This window comes from Mustela erminea, chromosome 11, assembly GCF_009829155.1.
Source record: "Mustela erminea isolate mMusErm1 chromosome 11, mMusErm1.Pri, whole genome shotgun sequence".
Lineage (NCBI taxonomy): Eukaryota > Metazoa > Chordata > Mammalia > Carnivora > Mustelidae > Mustela > Mustela erminea.
This window is the reverse complement of record NC_045624.1, coordinates 37,600,582-37,617,021: the sequence shown is the minus strand read 5'-3', so window position 1 is coordinate 37,617,021 and position 16,440 is coordinate 37,600,582. Positions and strand designations below refer to the sequence as shown.

General features: G+C 39.2%; 1 protein-coding gene across 4 annotated transcripts in view; it reads right to left on the bottom strand.

Moving 5' to 3' along the window:
• Positions 1–16,440, bottom strand: part of IMMP2L (inner mitochondrial membrane peptidase subunit 2) — an 866,166-nt gene that overhangs the window by 602,086 nt on the left and 247,640 nt on the right. The window lies entirely within an intron of this gene.

Sequence of the window (16,440 nt, the reverse complement as noted above, 5' to 3'; positions counted from 1 at the left end):
GCCAAAACCTGGGAGCCACTCATGTCTATCCCAGGCTTGTCCCTTCTGCTACACAACAAAACCTTGTGCAGTGATCTTTCTAAAATGAAAATCTGAGTATATGACTTCCCTATTTAAAACCCTTATATAACCACCAAGTCTTCAAGATAAAGGTCAGACTTGTTAACTTTGCACAGGAAGGTGTTTGCAGTCAGGTTTCTACCTATTTCTCTAGCATCACTGCTGCATCTCCTTCTTAAGCACCCAATATTCTGGTCACACCATCTCGAACAATCTGAACTTCCCAGAACGTGCCATGGTCTTTAACACCTCTGTCCATCTGCTCTTTCCACATACTATGTTGTGATTCTAGAACACCTTTCTCCATACGGGTTAAATATCCTTGCCATTCAAGATTCAATGTAGACATCTCTCTCTGGTATTTGCATATTATTAACCTTTGTAATTCCTACTCATTGCACTATCCAGGTGTGTGGGTGTGTGTGTTTGTTTGGATGTGTGTTTGTCTCTGTGTGTGTGCGTGTGTATGGGTATCTTCTCCACTGATCTGAAAACCACTAATTTGCTTTTTGTAGTGTCTACAATGTAGCTGCCCATTAAGTGGGGCAAGAGGAAGCTCTCCCTTATCTTTCATTTAAAAAAAAGAAAACTACATTCAGAGAAAATGTGTCAAGTGAATGCATTATAGTATAGATTCTATTACTTGAAAGTTATCATTACCTGCCTCCCATTATGATAAATAAACTTCAGTATCACCTTAAAGAAACCTCTTCTACTGATGTGCTTTTCATTTGTTCAAAATGTTCAGTATTATTCTTGAGCACAGTTACAGAACGCAATCTCAGACCAAAAATCGAAATGTATTCCATTTATCATGAGTATTGTATTTAGCACTTGATTCTTTTTATGCAGATATAATCCATCAATTATCTCATATTTATCAGAGTTCATTATAAAGGAAAACATTTTCTCCTCTTTTAAAAAAATATGAAGCACAAGAGAAGAAACCTGGTGCTACTATGTGAGGAAATCAGCAGTCAAAAGCAACTTTCAAAAGGCTTACCAAATAACATCCTACCCCTTGGAAAGTAGTTTCCAAGGTAAAGAGTTTAATCAAAGTATGTTCTAGACAATACCTATGTTTCAATAATTTACAGACGGCAAGTTTGACCTGAAAAGACCTCCATGTAATGAAAATACGAGTATTTATCTGCTTATTTTCTTACTCACAGCATTTTCTTCAGTCCTCTGGAAAGATACAACTGTATTTTGCTGATGTTATGCATACAAAAGAGGCATCTCGAAAAAGAGCACTTAGCCCTCCCCCATGAGAATACCCTACACAAAATTTCTATGCAAAACCTACCTCAAAAAAAAAAAAAAAAAAAAAAAAGAGAGAGAGAGAGAGGAAAGAAAAGAAAAGAAAGAAAAATAAAAGAACCCCACCATGTAGCAAGTTGCTCAAAGTTTACAAGTCAGTCTTAACGATTCTCTCTTTCTGGCCACATCTAATCAATTGGCCAAAACCGACTATTCTCTTCCTGCCCATCTTCCCCATCTACCCATGGATGTCTTCCCCACTTCTACCTGGATGTAGCCAGCATCATCTCGTGCTTGGATCACAATAGCCTCTTAACCAGATACTCCTTTTCTACCTTTGCCCCACTTCAGTCTATTTTCCATACTGCCGACAGAGCAATCATTCTAAAACAAACATGATGAAGTTAAAACTCTCCAGTAGTCGACTTCTGTAACTTTTAGAACAAGGTCTAAAAGCCTTAATGTGGTTTCCTTTAGCATCCAAGAAAAAGCCTCTACTATAGCTCTTCAGGCTCATATAAACTCCTGACCATGCTGGCCTTGCTATCTGGCCTCTCTATCCTACCTCAGGACTTCTGCTTACACCGAGGATGCTAGACATTCTCCACCCTACTTCTCCTAGAAGATTCCTCATTCCTTGGATCTCCACTTAAATGTCATGTCAACTACAAACCTTCCCTGATTCCCCAGAATAAATTCAATTGAAGCTATATTCTCCCAAGTTGCTGTGCACTACCCCTTTCGTGTGATTAATTACATTTGAAATTATTTGTTCATAGCACTTTTACTTCGCTAGTTAGGCTCCATAAGGAACCATTATGTCTTGTTCACCACTCGAATCCCAAAGTTTTATACAGTGCTTAAAATGTAGTAAGAGGCCCAAAGTAATCACTGACTGGCTGATGCAAATGCAATAGCAAAAATGATATGTTAATAGAAATGGGAAGTGAGCAAAAGAAGAAAGAGCCTAGCCAAGCTCACTGGAATGTCCAGCCTGATATTGCTTCTGCACCAGACCTCCTACCTTCTTAAGAGTGCTCACTAAGCCCTCCTCTTGATGCCCACCCACCCCAGAATCTAAGACCAATCCAGGCCCCTGGCAGAAAGAACAAAGAGATCTGCAAGTCAGTTTCTCATTTGCTCAGCAATCCTTTTGCATTTTCTAAATATTGCAGCCCAGCTTTGCAGTAGTCAAGTTTCTATACAGCTAGCCTGCGACCATTTCTATTTTTCTCCAGCTCTCCTCCAAGATTTCAGCCTGCGTTTCAGCCTAATTCCCCAGTAAGCCCTTTTGTGCCTCAAAATCCAGGCTACCTCTGAATCCCAAATGAATAAAGATGAAATCCAGGCTATCCCTTTAAGACATTCTCAACCACAGCCCAGTCCCTGAATCTTGAAAGGTAGCCTTCTTTCCCCTAAGCAGCTACCTGCCCCAAAGGGACATTTATGCAGAATCAATACAGGCCTTCCACAAGAGTTATACTGCTAGCCTTTATCCCCCACACACACTCATCTCTTAAGTTCGAAGCCACCAACAGAATCTTTGCTATAAAACTACTATCTTGATTTTTTTTCCCCAAGATTTGTCTTCCTGGCCTTTCTTCGTATGGCCTGTGGGGGATATTCTTAATCTCTGCTCTTCCATCCGTCCATTCAAACACTTACTGGGAATCCACTGTGCCAAATACAAGGCTAGACCTTAAGAAAGCAATCATAAATAAGAAATTAGCTTTTCCTTATAAAAATATCACTGATTATAATACACCTAAGAATATAATACACCAAGATATACTAAGAATGTAATACAAGTTATAGATTGAAATGCTCTAAGACTCCAGAAAGTACCTAACTGAGCTAGAGGCCTTCCTGGAGGAAGCAATAATGGAGCTTTGATGGACGGTCAGAAATTAACTATGTTTTAAAGAAAAACATTACAACCAGAAGGAACACTTTGAGCGAAGTCCAGAATCAAACAGATCAGAAGCCTCATACTGATATAAGATTAGCTCGGCTCTGCTGGAATATAAGGTATAAAGCCCCAAGTAGTAAGAATCTGGTCTCCAGGAGAAGGACAGGGGTCAGATCACAAACAGCCTTTTTTTTAAGTTGGCACACTAAGGAGATTACACTTTATTCTCATCGCAAACGGCCCCTATGGAGAAGACCAGCACGGTCAGATTTGAACTCTGACAGATACCTCTAGAGGACAGTGTGGAGAAGGGATTCAAGGGCACAAGATGGGGGACAGGCACAAAGGAGGTCGCTGCAGCCAATTCAGAGGGAAAATGAGGGCTTGAATGAAGCTGAGAGGCAGTAGGAATGGAGGAGAAGAAATGCATGTAAGAAGTTAGAACACCTAGCGTGACAGGGACGATCTGGAAAACCATAATAAAGAATGATACACTCTAAGTTAAAGGAAATATTAAGAGACAAAAGAACCATGATCTTACCACGGGAATGGGGTCATGATAAACAGGACATATAAGCTTCCGTTCTGAGGTTACATGGAGATTGACCTACACTGTGTAGGACTGCAGAGTTAGGAGGTATTCATTCCACCCAATCAGGGGTAACTTCCTGAGGGAGTGGGATTTGAAGGGGTCTTAAGCTTTAGGCATACAGACGTTGGGATTAGAAACATTCAAGGCTGAGGGTAAATTATTCCCTAAACCTTGAATGTGCACTGAATATTCTAAGAAATAATAATTGTGCTTGGGGAGAGCACAGGTGACATAAAGGGACAGAGTGAAAAGAGTGGAACCAAAAGGTGGTTTGACCTAATGCTAGAAGGGTGCATATAGCTGAGTCATCAGCTTGACATACAACAAGCTGTTTTGCTTTGAGTAATATGTATATGTGTGTATTTCTTGAAATTTTTGAAAATTAATAATTTACCTAGAGTTTCCTCAGCCAACACATCATTTTGAAAGTCCTTGCATGGAAAGAAAATGTGCTTCTCTAACTTACCCTTTATTTACTCTAGTGACACCACCCAAAATTATTTACTCGTACTTGACTTTTACCTACACCTGTTTTTTCCCCAGAAAATAAAAAATTAGCATAAGTCAAAAATTCAATATAGCAGGCAGCTCTAACATGTCAAGTTAGTGAGAAAAGCCTAGCAGTTCCTACAAGAATAATTTATAAGTCTCTGATCTGATATGGTAGCCTTTTAAAAAGTAAAAAATCACCATTACCTAATATAAAACATTAAAACTTCCATTAAAAGGAAGGTGAAAATGAGTAAGTAAGATGTATTCATACAAAGAATTTTTTACAGTAACTGAAAAGAACCTTAATTATTTTACTTACTTTACTTGAACCTCTCTAAAAACTTTATTGCCAGTAATTTGGGCTGATGAATGTAGTCAATAAAGAAGAGCCTTGATTTTTACATTCCTCCCTCAATGCTTGTCCCTCTTGTGGTTTTCCAATGGGCTATTGTTAGATTCATTTACAGTAAAATAATTACCAGCTCCCTAAGCAAGACACATAGCAGGTTATCTATTGTCCCTTAGAGGACTGTTGGACTATTCTTAACAAGCATTCTAAATTACAATAGCAGCTTCACTGCAATTAACAAACAGACCTGAATCACCAATCCAGTTATATCTCAAAAGAGAGAAGGGTTTTCTGAAGTAGACTGCTGTGGTTGTTTTCTGAACAAGTGTTTTGCAACCTGAAATTCAAAGACCAGTCTTTAAGCAAATAGGCACATGTCCCAGGAGCAGGGAATTCAGAGAGAATAGCTTTTCAGGCCATTCCCAACAGAAAGAGTAACATTTTAGCGATTCAGAGAATTGAGAGAGCGATGACATGGAAAGATGCCAGCATTCCCCATCAGTATGTACAGCACTCATGCACTAGCATTTACAGCTCTGTCTGCTGGACATCCCAGAGTCTTGGGTCTCAAAGTGGTAGCCCCAAGTCACAACTCTGACCTTCCATTTACACAGACACTCTAATCTTGACATGTGTCAAAATTAAACTTGGCAAGTTTCCAGCCCATTTGAATTTCTTCATGTTAAACACACACACACACACACACAAAACTGCACCGCGCATATTCATAGGAATCCCAGAGAAGATCTGCTCAGAGGAACTTACGGACTGCAGGTTGCTGCCTGTAAGTCAGTAAGCTCACAGCGCCCACTAACGTGGGGGAGCCCTCTAACCAGACATGGATGTAGCCCAAATGGCTCTTCCTAGGCAAATAACAGTAAAACACATAAACAACAAACCCAAATATTTCCAAGGGAAATCAGCTTGTTAAAAAGGTAGTTTATGTTCTAGATTGAATTCCTAATGGCTTTGTATTAAAATTATTGTTCCCCACTAGTACTTCTCTCCTTGAGCTACTTCTAGTGACTGCCCCACACTCCATAAATATTCGTGGGGAGGTGGCAAGAAAAACAGGTAATTATATTAAAGTTTGAATAATAAAAATTCCAATTTTAACAAATCAGACTTTACTTGTACTGCTCTGTGTGTGTGTGTGTTGCACCCAGCAGTATTCACAAGGCAACACTAAGTTGGAGCATGTATATTTCGCAGTGTTTCCCAACCTCTTCTGCCCTGGGACATAAAGAGAAAATTGTGACCTTTGTATGGAACACGGGTAAGCCTGCAAACCTGCTTGTGCAACTGGAAGTAACTGACCTGGGGGTCCCACCCCTCTCTAACTTTGCGTTTCCCTCACTACAACCACCATCTTTATAAATGACACTTTTATGTTGTTAAAATTTCAATCACAACTGATGGTGGAGGGGCGCCTGGGTGGCTCAGTGGGGTAAGCAACTGCCTTCAGCTCAGGTCAAGATCCCAGGGTCCTAGAATCAAGCCCCACTCCCGCCTCCCTGCTCAGCAGGAAAGCTCCTTCCTGCTCTCCCACTCCCCCTGCTTCTGGTCCCTCTCTCACTGTCAAATCAATAAATAAAATCTTAAAAAAAAAAAAAAAGAAAGAAAGAAAGAACTGACAGTTGAAAATAAAAAATCACCTGAAATCCCACAACTCAGACATAACCACTGTGAATGCTTCAATAAACATTATTCCACTTATGTCTTTAGGCATATACACAGACATGAGTTATACACATCAAGCATGAAGTTCTGTAATCATTTATAATTTACACATATTTGTATGAAATCTACAACCAAATACTTTTTAATCTTTAAGCTACAAATTCAAATTAGGAAGGAAAACCCAATTAAGTATGGTCTTTTATTTATAACACATTTTATAATTTTTTAGTTCATAGGTATTGTATTACTTTACCTTTCTCACATACACTGGAGATCTAGTTTTTTTATGACCAAAACCCACTTCCCTAAAATCTACACCTAATTTGCATCCAGAAGTTAGACTTAAACCTCTATCCCCAAGGGGATAGGGAAGCGGAAAAAAATGAAACAAGATGGGATTGGGAGGGAGACAAACCATAAGAGACTCTTAATCTCACAAAACAAACTGAGGGTTGCTGGTGTGGGTTGGGGGGGTGGATAGGGATAGAGTAGTTGGGTTATGGACATTGGGGAGGGTATGGGCTATGGTGAATGCTATGAAGTGTAAACCTGATGATTCACAGACCTGTACCCCTGGGGCAAATAATACATTATATGTTAATAAAAATACTTTAAAAAAAAGAAAATAATCTTTGAAATGCACAAGGTCAGAGCTAGCTAAATCCAACAGCTCATATATGGAAAAGATCTTATAGAGGTATTCTCAAATTTGACAACATTCTTAATTTACATAAAACATCAATACTAAGTTGTAAAGGTGAAAGAAATTTCATACACCATTAATAATAAAACAAAATTCAGATTTCTGCATATAAGCTAAAAAACAAAAAACAAACAAAAACCAAAAAACACCTCTATCCCCAGTCCAACTTTCAAGATATCTTATTCCTCATAAAATAATTCAAAATAATAATTTTTAACACTTTCTGGGTCACTGAGATAAGTTTTGATGAGAACGAAATATTTTTCCTAATGATTAAGGGGTAAAAAATGGAGGGAGTACCTATGTGGCTGACTTGGTCGATAAAGCATGCAATTACTCATCCCGTGGCTGTGAGCTCAGGCCCCACATTGGGCATGGAGCCTACTTTTTCAAAGTAATTAATTAATTAATTAATTAATTAAAAATGGAAACATGGAGAAGGGAACTTGAAGTACCTGAATGATCAATAAAAGGCAAGGCACAGAAGTAGGGGTGGGGGGGCACCTGGGTGGCTCAGTGGGTTAAGCCTCTGCCTTTAGCTCAGGTCATGATCTCAGGGTCCTAGGATTGAGCCCCGCATCGAGCTCTCTGCATAGCAGGGAGCCTGCTTTCCCCTCTCTCTGACTGCCTCTCTGCCTACTTGTGATCCCTGTCTGTTGAATAAATAAAGAAAAATCTTTAAAAAAAAAAAAAAAAAAAGAAGCAGGGGGGGAGTGGAGGGGGGGGGTTGGGGCGCAAGTCTCCTGTAAGGCTCCTGTACTGTTTTTATCATCACAGGGTTTCAAAAATATTTTTGTATCTGACTTTACCTGAGGAAAAGAACAAATCTTACAGAATAGGAGCTATTTTATGGAAGTGGTAAGACTGAAACCAGACTATTAAAATTGGCTGAGATTTACGAGATGTCAGAATAGGAGTAAAACTGGTCCTAAGCGGGGTCTTAGGCAACTGTAGTGAGTTGAATAGTGACCCCTGAACCCAATAAAATTATATGCCCATGTCCAAACCTAAAAAACTATATGTGTGATCTTACTGAGAAAAAAGATCTTTGGACTAAAAGACCTTGAGATGAGAGCACCTTGCATGAAAATGAACCCTAAATCCAAAGACAGGTCCTTAGAAGAAAAGGGGATACAAATAGAAACACAAGACAGAGGCCATGTGAGGAAAAAGGCAGACATTGGATGGCTCCTTCTAGAAGCTCAAGAATGCCACAAACTAAACTAGGAGAGAGGCATGGAGCAAATTCTCCTCGTGGCCTCTGGACAGAACTGATCCTGCTGATACCTTGAATTCAGACTTCCAACCTCCAGCATTGCAAGAGAATAAATGTCTGTTGTTTTAAGCCACTCTGTTTGTCATAGTTTGTTAAAACAGCCCTAGAAAATGAATATACTAATCATCTATTGGGTACTTACTATGGCAGAGTGTTTTCCAAATACTTGTCATGGATTAATTTATTTAATCCTGAAAGCAACCCTAGGAAATAGAAATACTACTGTTTCCAGACTCAGGTACAAAGCATGTTCAATCTGAGATCAATAGAAAGGGGCAAATTCAAGATTTGAACCTCAAAAGTCTGGCATCACAGCAGGTGATATTATACTCTCTTTTACATGAAGAAAAAAGTGCACCTTGGGGAATAAAGGAAAATAAACTGACATATAAAAATGTCAGGTTACAGAGACCTTGAAAAAACTGATAAAAGATTTTGCCCACGACACAGAAAATTGAAACAACAAACGGGTTAGGCTTCTAAGGTATTGCCAAGTCCATGGGCTCCACCTTCGACACATATCTTGAATCTACCTGCTTTTATCCTCCTTTAAATGACACTGTTCTAGAATAAACTACCAGCATCACTCACCTAGAACAAACACCACCTCCCGAAGTAGTCTCCCAGTTCTACTCTTGCCCATTCAAACCATTCTCCACACAATGCCACATTCCCTTTTAAAAACAAATCATCTCACTGATATTAAAATATCATCAATGGCTCCCCAGTGCTCTTAGAATAAAATCCAAAACAAGGTCCTCCACGATCCGGCTTCCTCTTCAACATCATCTCACATCATAACTCTCATCCTTCGTTACGCTTCAATGAGAAACAGCCTCTTTTCTGTCTCACAAACATGCCAAGGGGCATTGCACTTGGTGTTTCCCCCAAGAGTCCTTTTCTCCCAGTTCCTGTGGCCAGCTCATTCTCATCCTTGACGTCCCAGCTCCTGTGACATCTCCTAAGAGAGGTCTTCACTCAGCAGCAGGAGCTGCCCCGAAGTTACTCCATCCTTGTGTTCACTCCTGCCATAGCTCTTACCACGATATAAGCATCTCATTTACTTGCTTACTATCTACTGTGACAAAGAGCAGAATGTCCGGGTGCCTGGGTGGCTCAGTGGGTTAAAGCCTCTGCCTTCAGCTCAGGTCATGATCTCAGGGTCCTGGGATCGAGCCCCATATCGGGCTCTCTGCTCTGCGGGGAGCCTGCCTCCTCCTCTCTCTCTGCCTGCCTCTCTGCCTACTTGTGGTCTCTCTCTGTCAAATAAATAAATAAATAATCTTTAAAAAAAAAAAAAAAAAAAAAGAGCAGAATGTCCACAAAACGCACTAAACATTTTGCCACTAAAACACAGCAGCCAGAACAGCGACTGGCACATAAGAAACACCAGAAAACATCTCTGATGAGCATTAAGGTAATGGCACGATGGACTAGAATTCTAAGAAACTTGGTCTGTGTAGTAGAGTACAGTATGTCTTCTAAAAAGCCACAGACTAAAGAAAAGACAAATTAGGAGCCTACCAGTACAAACTAGTGACAAGTGTTTTACGGCCTGGATAAAACTGAATAGGTAAAAATAGCAAAGAAAATTGAAATACAGAGACCTCTAGAAGATAAAGGCAATAAAATCTGGCAACCCATTAAATACATGGGTTACAGGAACAGGGATATTGAAAGTCAAGAATTTTTCCCAAGCCTTAGAGCTTCAGTTCCATGGAATACTGTCATAACATTTAGTCTTCAAAATTACTTCAAAATTTAGTTTTTGGCTTATCCAAAGGTAACCAAACATAAACTAAGTACTGAGCAGAGATACTGAGGAGGTTTACTAAGCTTCATAGAAGTTTCACCCAGTATGACTAATGTGAGAAACATCATTTTTGCCTAAACTGAATAACAACAACAAAAAACGTATTACCACACCCATGTTTACGAGAAAGAATGCTGGATTGAACAGGTGTAAAAATACACTGTATATCAGAATCAAATATATCAGAGTACTACACAGCAAGTCACAGAAAGAAGTTGATGTCAAACGGCACCAAAAACAAAAGCCGAACAAACTTCATTTCTTAAGGTTATCAGGCAGGTAAGTCAGTAAACAACACTCCTCAGAATATGACAGGGCCCTGGAAGGAGGCCACAGAAATGGTGACAACCATTCCTGTGTTTATAGGGATGATAATGCTGTTGAACTGTAACAATAAATGTGCCATAATTGCTCTCTACTCAGCTGGGAGCCTGTTTCTCTCTATACCCCTCTCCCCTGCCTGTGCTCTCTTTCTCTCTTTTTCTGCCTGAAATATATAAATAAAAACTTAAAAAAAAAAAAAAGGAGGGAAATTTCACAGTGATAAAAGGGTCAGTTCACTAGGGGGATATAACAAGAATAAGAATATATGTGGCCAATAACAATGCACTGAAGTACACGAAGCATAAACCTCCAGAAATTAAAAGAGAAAGACAATTCTACAGTGACAGAGATCTTAATACTCTATTTTCATTAATGGATATAACAACTAGATAGATGATCAACAAGGAAACAGAAGACTTGAATGACCTTATTAACCAACTAACCCAACAGATATCTATAGAACATTCCACCAAACAACAGCATATATATTATTTTTAAGCACAAACAGAACATTCTCTAGGACAGACTATATGGTGGGGATAGAAATAACAGAAAATATAGAAATAATACAATTTATTTTCTGCAACAACAATGGGATGGAGTTAAATATTAGTAACAGAGAAACTGATGAGTGTGTGGAAATTTAACAACACACTCCTTGCTACAGACTGAATGCTTGTGCCCCCCTGGAAAATTCACACTTTGAACTCCTAAAGTGATGGTGTTGGTGGGGGGAGGGGCTTTGGGAAGGAAACTAAGTCATGATGGTGGAGCCCTCAAGAATGGGACTAGTTATCAACAGATGAATGGATCAATAAGATGTGGTATATATACACAATGGAATACTATGCAGCCATCAAAAGAAATGAAATCTTGCCATTTGCGACAACATGGATGGAACTAGAGCGTATCATGCTTAGCGAAATAAGTCAAGCAGAGAAAGACAACTATCATATGATCTCCCTGATATGAGGTAGTGGTGATGCAACATGGGGGCTTAAGTGGGTAGGAGAAGAATCAATGAAACAAGATGGGATTGGGAGGGAGACAAACCATAAGTGACTCTTAATCTTACAAAACAAACTGAGGGTTGCTGGGGGGAGAGGGGGTTGGGAGAAGGGGGGTGGGGTTATGGACATTGGGGAGGGTATGTGCTTTGGTGAGTGCTGTGAAGTGTGTAAACCTGGCGATTCACAGACCTGTACCCCTGGGGATAAAAATACATGTTTATAATTAAAAAAAAAAAAAAAGAATGGGACTAGTCCCCTTTTAAGAACAAGAGTGCCTCCCCCCCCCCCCCGGTCTTTGCTCTCTGACATGTGAAAATACAAAAGATGGCCATGTGCATCAGGAAGAGAACTCTAACCAAACCCTGGCCTTGGATTTCCAGTCTCCAGAACTGTGAGAACTAACTTGGTCTTGTTAAGCCACCCAGTTTATGGTATTTTGTTATTGCAGCTCAAAATGACTAATGATACTCCTAAATACCCAATGGGGCAAAGAAAAAAAAAATCAAAAGGAAGCTCAGAAAGAAACAATGTGGCAAATGATAGAAAGCAAGCTAGCAAGGAGATAAAAGGGCATATAAAGAGTAGATACTAATTCTAGCCAGGAAAATGAAAGAAAGTTCTGCAGAGGAAGCAACATTTGAAGTAGATCTTAAAAGACAAGTATGAATTAACCTGACAAAGGCAGGAAGAAAGCAAATAAAAACAATAGAAATTAAATAATAATAACAAAGCCATTACCAAAGCTAGTATTAAAGTGGATGATACATTCTGGAATAATAAGCACATCCCAGTGACTGACTAGAGGGTCAGGCACGTGGCAGGCACAGGCAGTGGAGGAAGATGATGCTAGAAAGGGTGGGCAGGACCAAGTGGTTAATGAGCAAGTTCACCATTCCATGCAGTATGGACTCTCTTTTGGGTAACAAGACAACACTAACCTTTGTAAAAATGGAAGTGACATAATCAGCTTGTGTTTTATATCACATTCCATCTCACAGTATTCATGTGTATTACGATTTTCTCTTCAATGTATAATATAAGCTTTTCAAGTCAGATAAAATACCTTGTTCTTCCTCTGGCTCTACTGGTATAATGCTGGGGACACTGAAGCACTGTAATAAAACAATTACCTCTTTACTGCACAAACAGAACAAAATTCCTCGAGATATTTTGCCCATAAACTAACAAGCATTTCTTTCATTTTTTAATTTACTCAGTCTTGTTGGCTATCCAATATAACTGAACAAATTGTAACTGAATTATGCTTCCTTACTCTTTAATGCCACTAGGAAAGAAATTTTAATAACCTCTTCTCTTACTTCTGTGTAGCAATTTTTAAAGTGACAATGCTCAATAGGAAATGAGACCAATTAAGCACCAGATCTTTGTTACTGTGGTTTATATCCACAAGAAGGTAAAAGTCATCTGCATCTAAAGACCATAATAAAATCTGCAACACAGCAATGTGCCAAATATATTACGTTTATTGTAACTGTTGTAGAAAAAAAATTGTAATGAAATAAAAGCACCGTGATTTAGAGACCTACCAGCAAATTTAATCTAAAAGCAAAGATCCTTACCACCGTTTGCTATGAGAACAATATCTCCCACCTCTCCTAAGAAATTACAAACATGCACATGGGACTGGGGACTACAGCAAATGTGGAAAAGGACAATAGAGCAGACGGGACCGTCCAGCTTGGTTTGGTTATAAAGCCAAAAATGTTACCTGACTCAATCATCTCTGTTTTATGATTTTCACAAACAAAGCTTAATCGCCTGAAAACAAAAGCAGAGGCAGTTCAGAGTTAAGAGAGAAGTTTAGGAAAAGTCAAAAGAACCTTCAAAGATGTCAGTAAGGGCACTGATACAACCCCTCAAGGTGGTGGTGAAAGCCAAGATTTGGGTGGAAAGAACCAGAGTAAGAAATTGAGAGGGAAGGCTGTACTTCACCAAAAGGAAACTTGAGGGAAATTCAAGGTTCGTGGAAGAAGAATCTTGGAGAGGGGCAAAGTGAAATGATGAAAAGGACTTTACTCAAGGGTGGGAAGAGTGAAGAGGAAATAAAGCTGATACCATTGAGAATGGCTGTGACCTGAAGCACTGAGAACACCACAGACAAGAGAGGCAGCAGGCCTTGAGAGGAAGTTGAGGGCTCAAAGAGGAGCTAAGATCCCGCACAGAGGGACACAGCAGACAGGGGGGGATGAGGCTGGGACAACAGGACTAGAGAAGTAAATGCACATGGAGATGTGTTATCTTAAGAGCGATTGTTGAATAATTCTGCAGAACAATGCTCTGGAAATCATAATGAGTAGGAAAAAGATATGGCATACTCCTCTATTTTCATGAGAATAAGTGAGAGTAGAATTACCCACTAAAGAGTTCAGATTAAGGAGTCAAGAGCAAATGTCAGAGGTGTATATCAATTATTAAGGAAGTGCAATAGATTCTTTCTTCATTCATTTATGTATTCAGAGACTGTGGTCATATTTACTAAATTGGCCATGTCATAGCTAAGACTACTAAAGAGGCATTTGGAAAAAAGAGTAACACACATTCTAAAACTAGAATTCAATTTAAGCTAGCTTCAAGAAGATGGTGTAATCTAGATCAATGCTTTTCATATTTCAGTGTTCCTAGAAACCACCAGGGGATCTTGCTAAAATTAAAATTCTGCCTCAAGAGGTCAGAGATGGGACCTACAAGTCTAGATTTCTAACAAGCTCCCAGGTGACACTTCCATAATGGTATGCACACTGCTAACAGTAATAAGGACCTAGATTTCAGAACCTTCAAAATATGTGGGATGGGCATGTGCCTTTGAGGAATGTTTCTCAAATTCTAGTGTACTTATAAATCACTTTGGAATTTTGCTAAAATGCAGATATGGTTCAGTAGATCTCAAGTGAGACCAAATATCCCACATTTCTGAATATCCCAGGTGTACAGATGCTGCTGGTTGCTAGACTAGACTTTGATCAGCAAGGAATTATAGAGCATACAGTTAAACCCCAGTTTTGCCTAACACAATTCACACTGTCAGGATGCACTTTCTACTCTCCAAAATCAACTGGATAAAGCAACACAGATAGAGGTTTCTCCTGACATTTAAAAAAAAAATCAAAATGATTGCAAGAAAATAGTAATAACCACAAAATAAAACTGTCTGAATACATATTGTCTGGGGAAGACATCATCCTAAAATCCTCTCACCCACAGGGCTCCCAGACATTGCTTACCTTTGTAAAAATCTCAAGAGACCACTAAGTGTCCAACTCTCAGTGAGAAGGGATACCATGTGTGGGGACCAAGTCTAGGAATTATTTTAAGAATTTGTAAACAGTCTCTGCTTTCTAGTTTGCTGTCAATTCCCACAACTATACTAAGAATTTCTTCTCATTTGCGAAATAAGTGAAGCAAAAGACAGAACCAGAATAGTAAATAAATTTGCACCCAGTTTTATGATGAATACAGAAGAAAAATTCAAAGATAACTGGCAATACATTTTTCCTATTAGTAAATGGGATGCACAACCATGGCCACCTAAATACACATAACCTCAGGTCTTCCTGATCTCTATTAAGAAACACGACATCTGAGCAACCTATATGAATTTCCCAAAGGGGTGCCCATAGGCAGAGAAGCATCTGGTCAAGTTTTACTCTAAAAGGATTTTAATAATCAATTTACTATGGGACTGGAAGTCTTTAGAAGCACACAAACTAGGTGAAGGCTTTGCCTAACATTATTCAGGTAGCCAGGATATAGTTCCAAAGACCCAAAATCAGTATGATAAAACAAAATATGTTCCAAATTTTCTTTTAATTAAAAGCTTCAAATTTTCTGCAAAAAACAAAAACAAAACAAAACAAAACAAAACAAAAAACACAAACAAATAAAAAAACCCATTTAACAGCATTTGCCTAAATTTATATTGACAATAAATATTTTATTTAGGGAAAGAAAAAAAAAAAAGACAGTAATGAACATGAACTTCTCTGATAAAAGTAGTTTAAACTAGCGCTCCTCAGAGAAACTTTCTAAGACAGTGGTTATTCAACATGTTTACAAAGAAGCGCAGAGTGAAATCTCGAGCTTGACCATGACAGAAAGCTCTGCGAGGCAATGAAAGTTCAAAAGGTTTGTGAAATACTGTGAGACTGTGCATCTTTATGGCTAGAAAATTACAAATACAGAGAAACAGGCTCCCTCTACAAAGCATTGGAGAAAGTCAGGTAAAATGCGGCTGTGGCCTTCTAGGAGCTCGTATCTTACAGAGAATGGAGCCAAGTGCCTAGAGTCATGAGAGGCAGGGACGGGGTTATGGGGTCACAAAAGGCTTTACAGCTGGACCACAGCATCAGGGAGGATGGAAGGGATGGGAAGGAATCCGCATAGAGAGCATCATGTAACAAGGCTTCCGGGGAGACAGCAGCTCCCTGTGACATGCAACAGCGGGGTTTATGAGGAAGAAGGGGAAGGATACAAGGCTGGAAAGGTCATCAGGATGGAGACCACAGATGGCCTTTAATACAGTGCCACAGCCCAAAGAACAACCTCAAAGGCATCTTCTAAAGAAGATGCGCTGTGCAGAAAATTCAAACAAAAATTGCCCCCCAGGGTAGGAGAAGAATCAATGAAACAAGAAGGGATCGGGAGGGAGACAAACCATAAGTGACTCTTAATCTCACAAAACAAACTGAGGGTTGCTGGGGGGAGGGGGGTTGGGAGAAGGGGGTGGGATTATGGACATTGGGGAGGGTATGTGCTTTGGTGAGTGCTGTGAAGAGTGTAAACCTGGTGATTCACAGACCTGTACCCCTGGAGATAAAAATATATGTTTATAAAAAATAAATAAATAAATAAAAATAAAATTTAAAAAATTTAAAAAATAAATAAATAAATATAAAAACCAAAAAAAAAAAAAAAAAAGTGCCCCCCAAATCAGAGATCGTCATTTATAAAACCA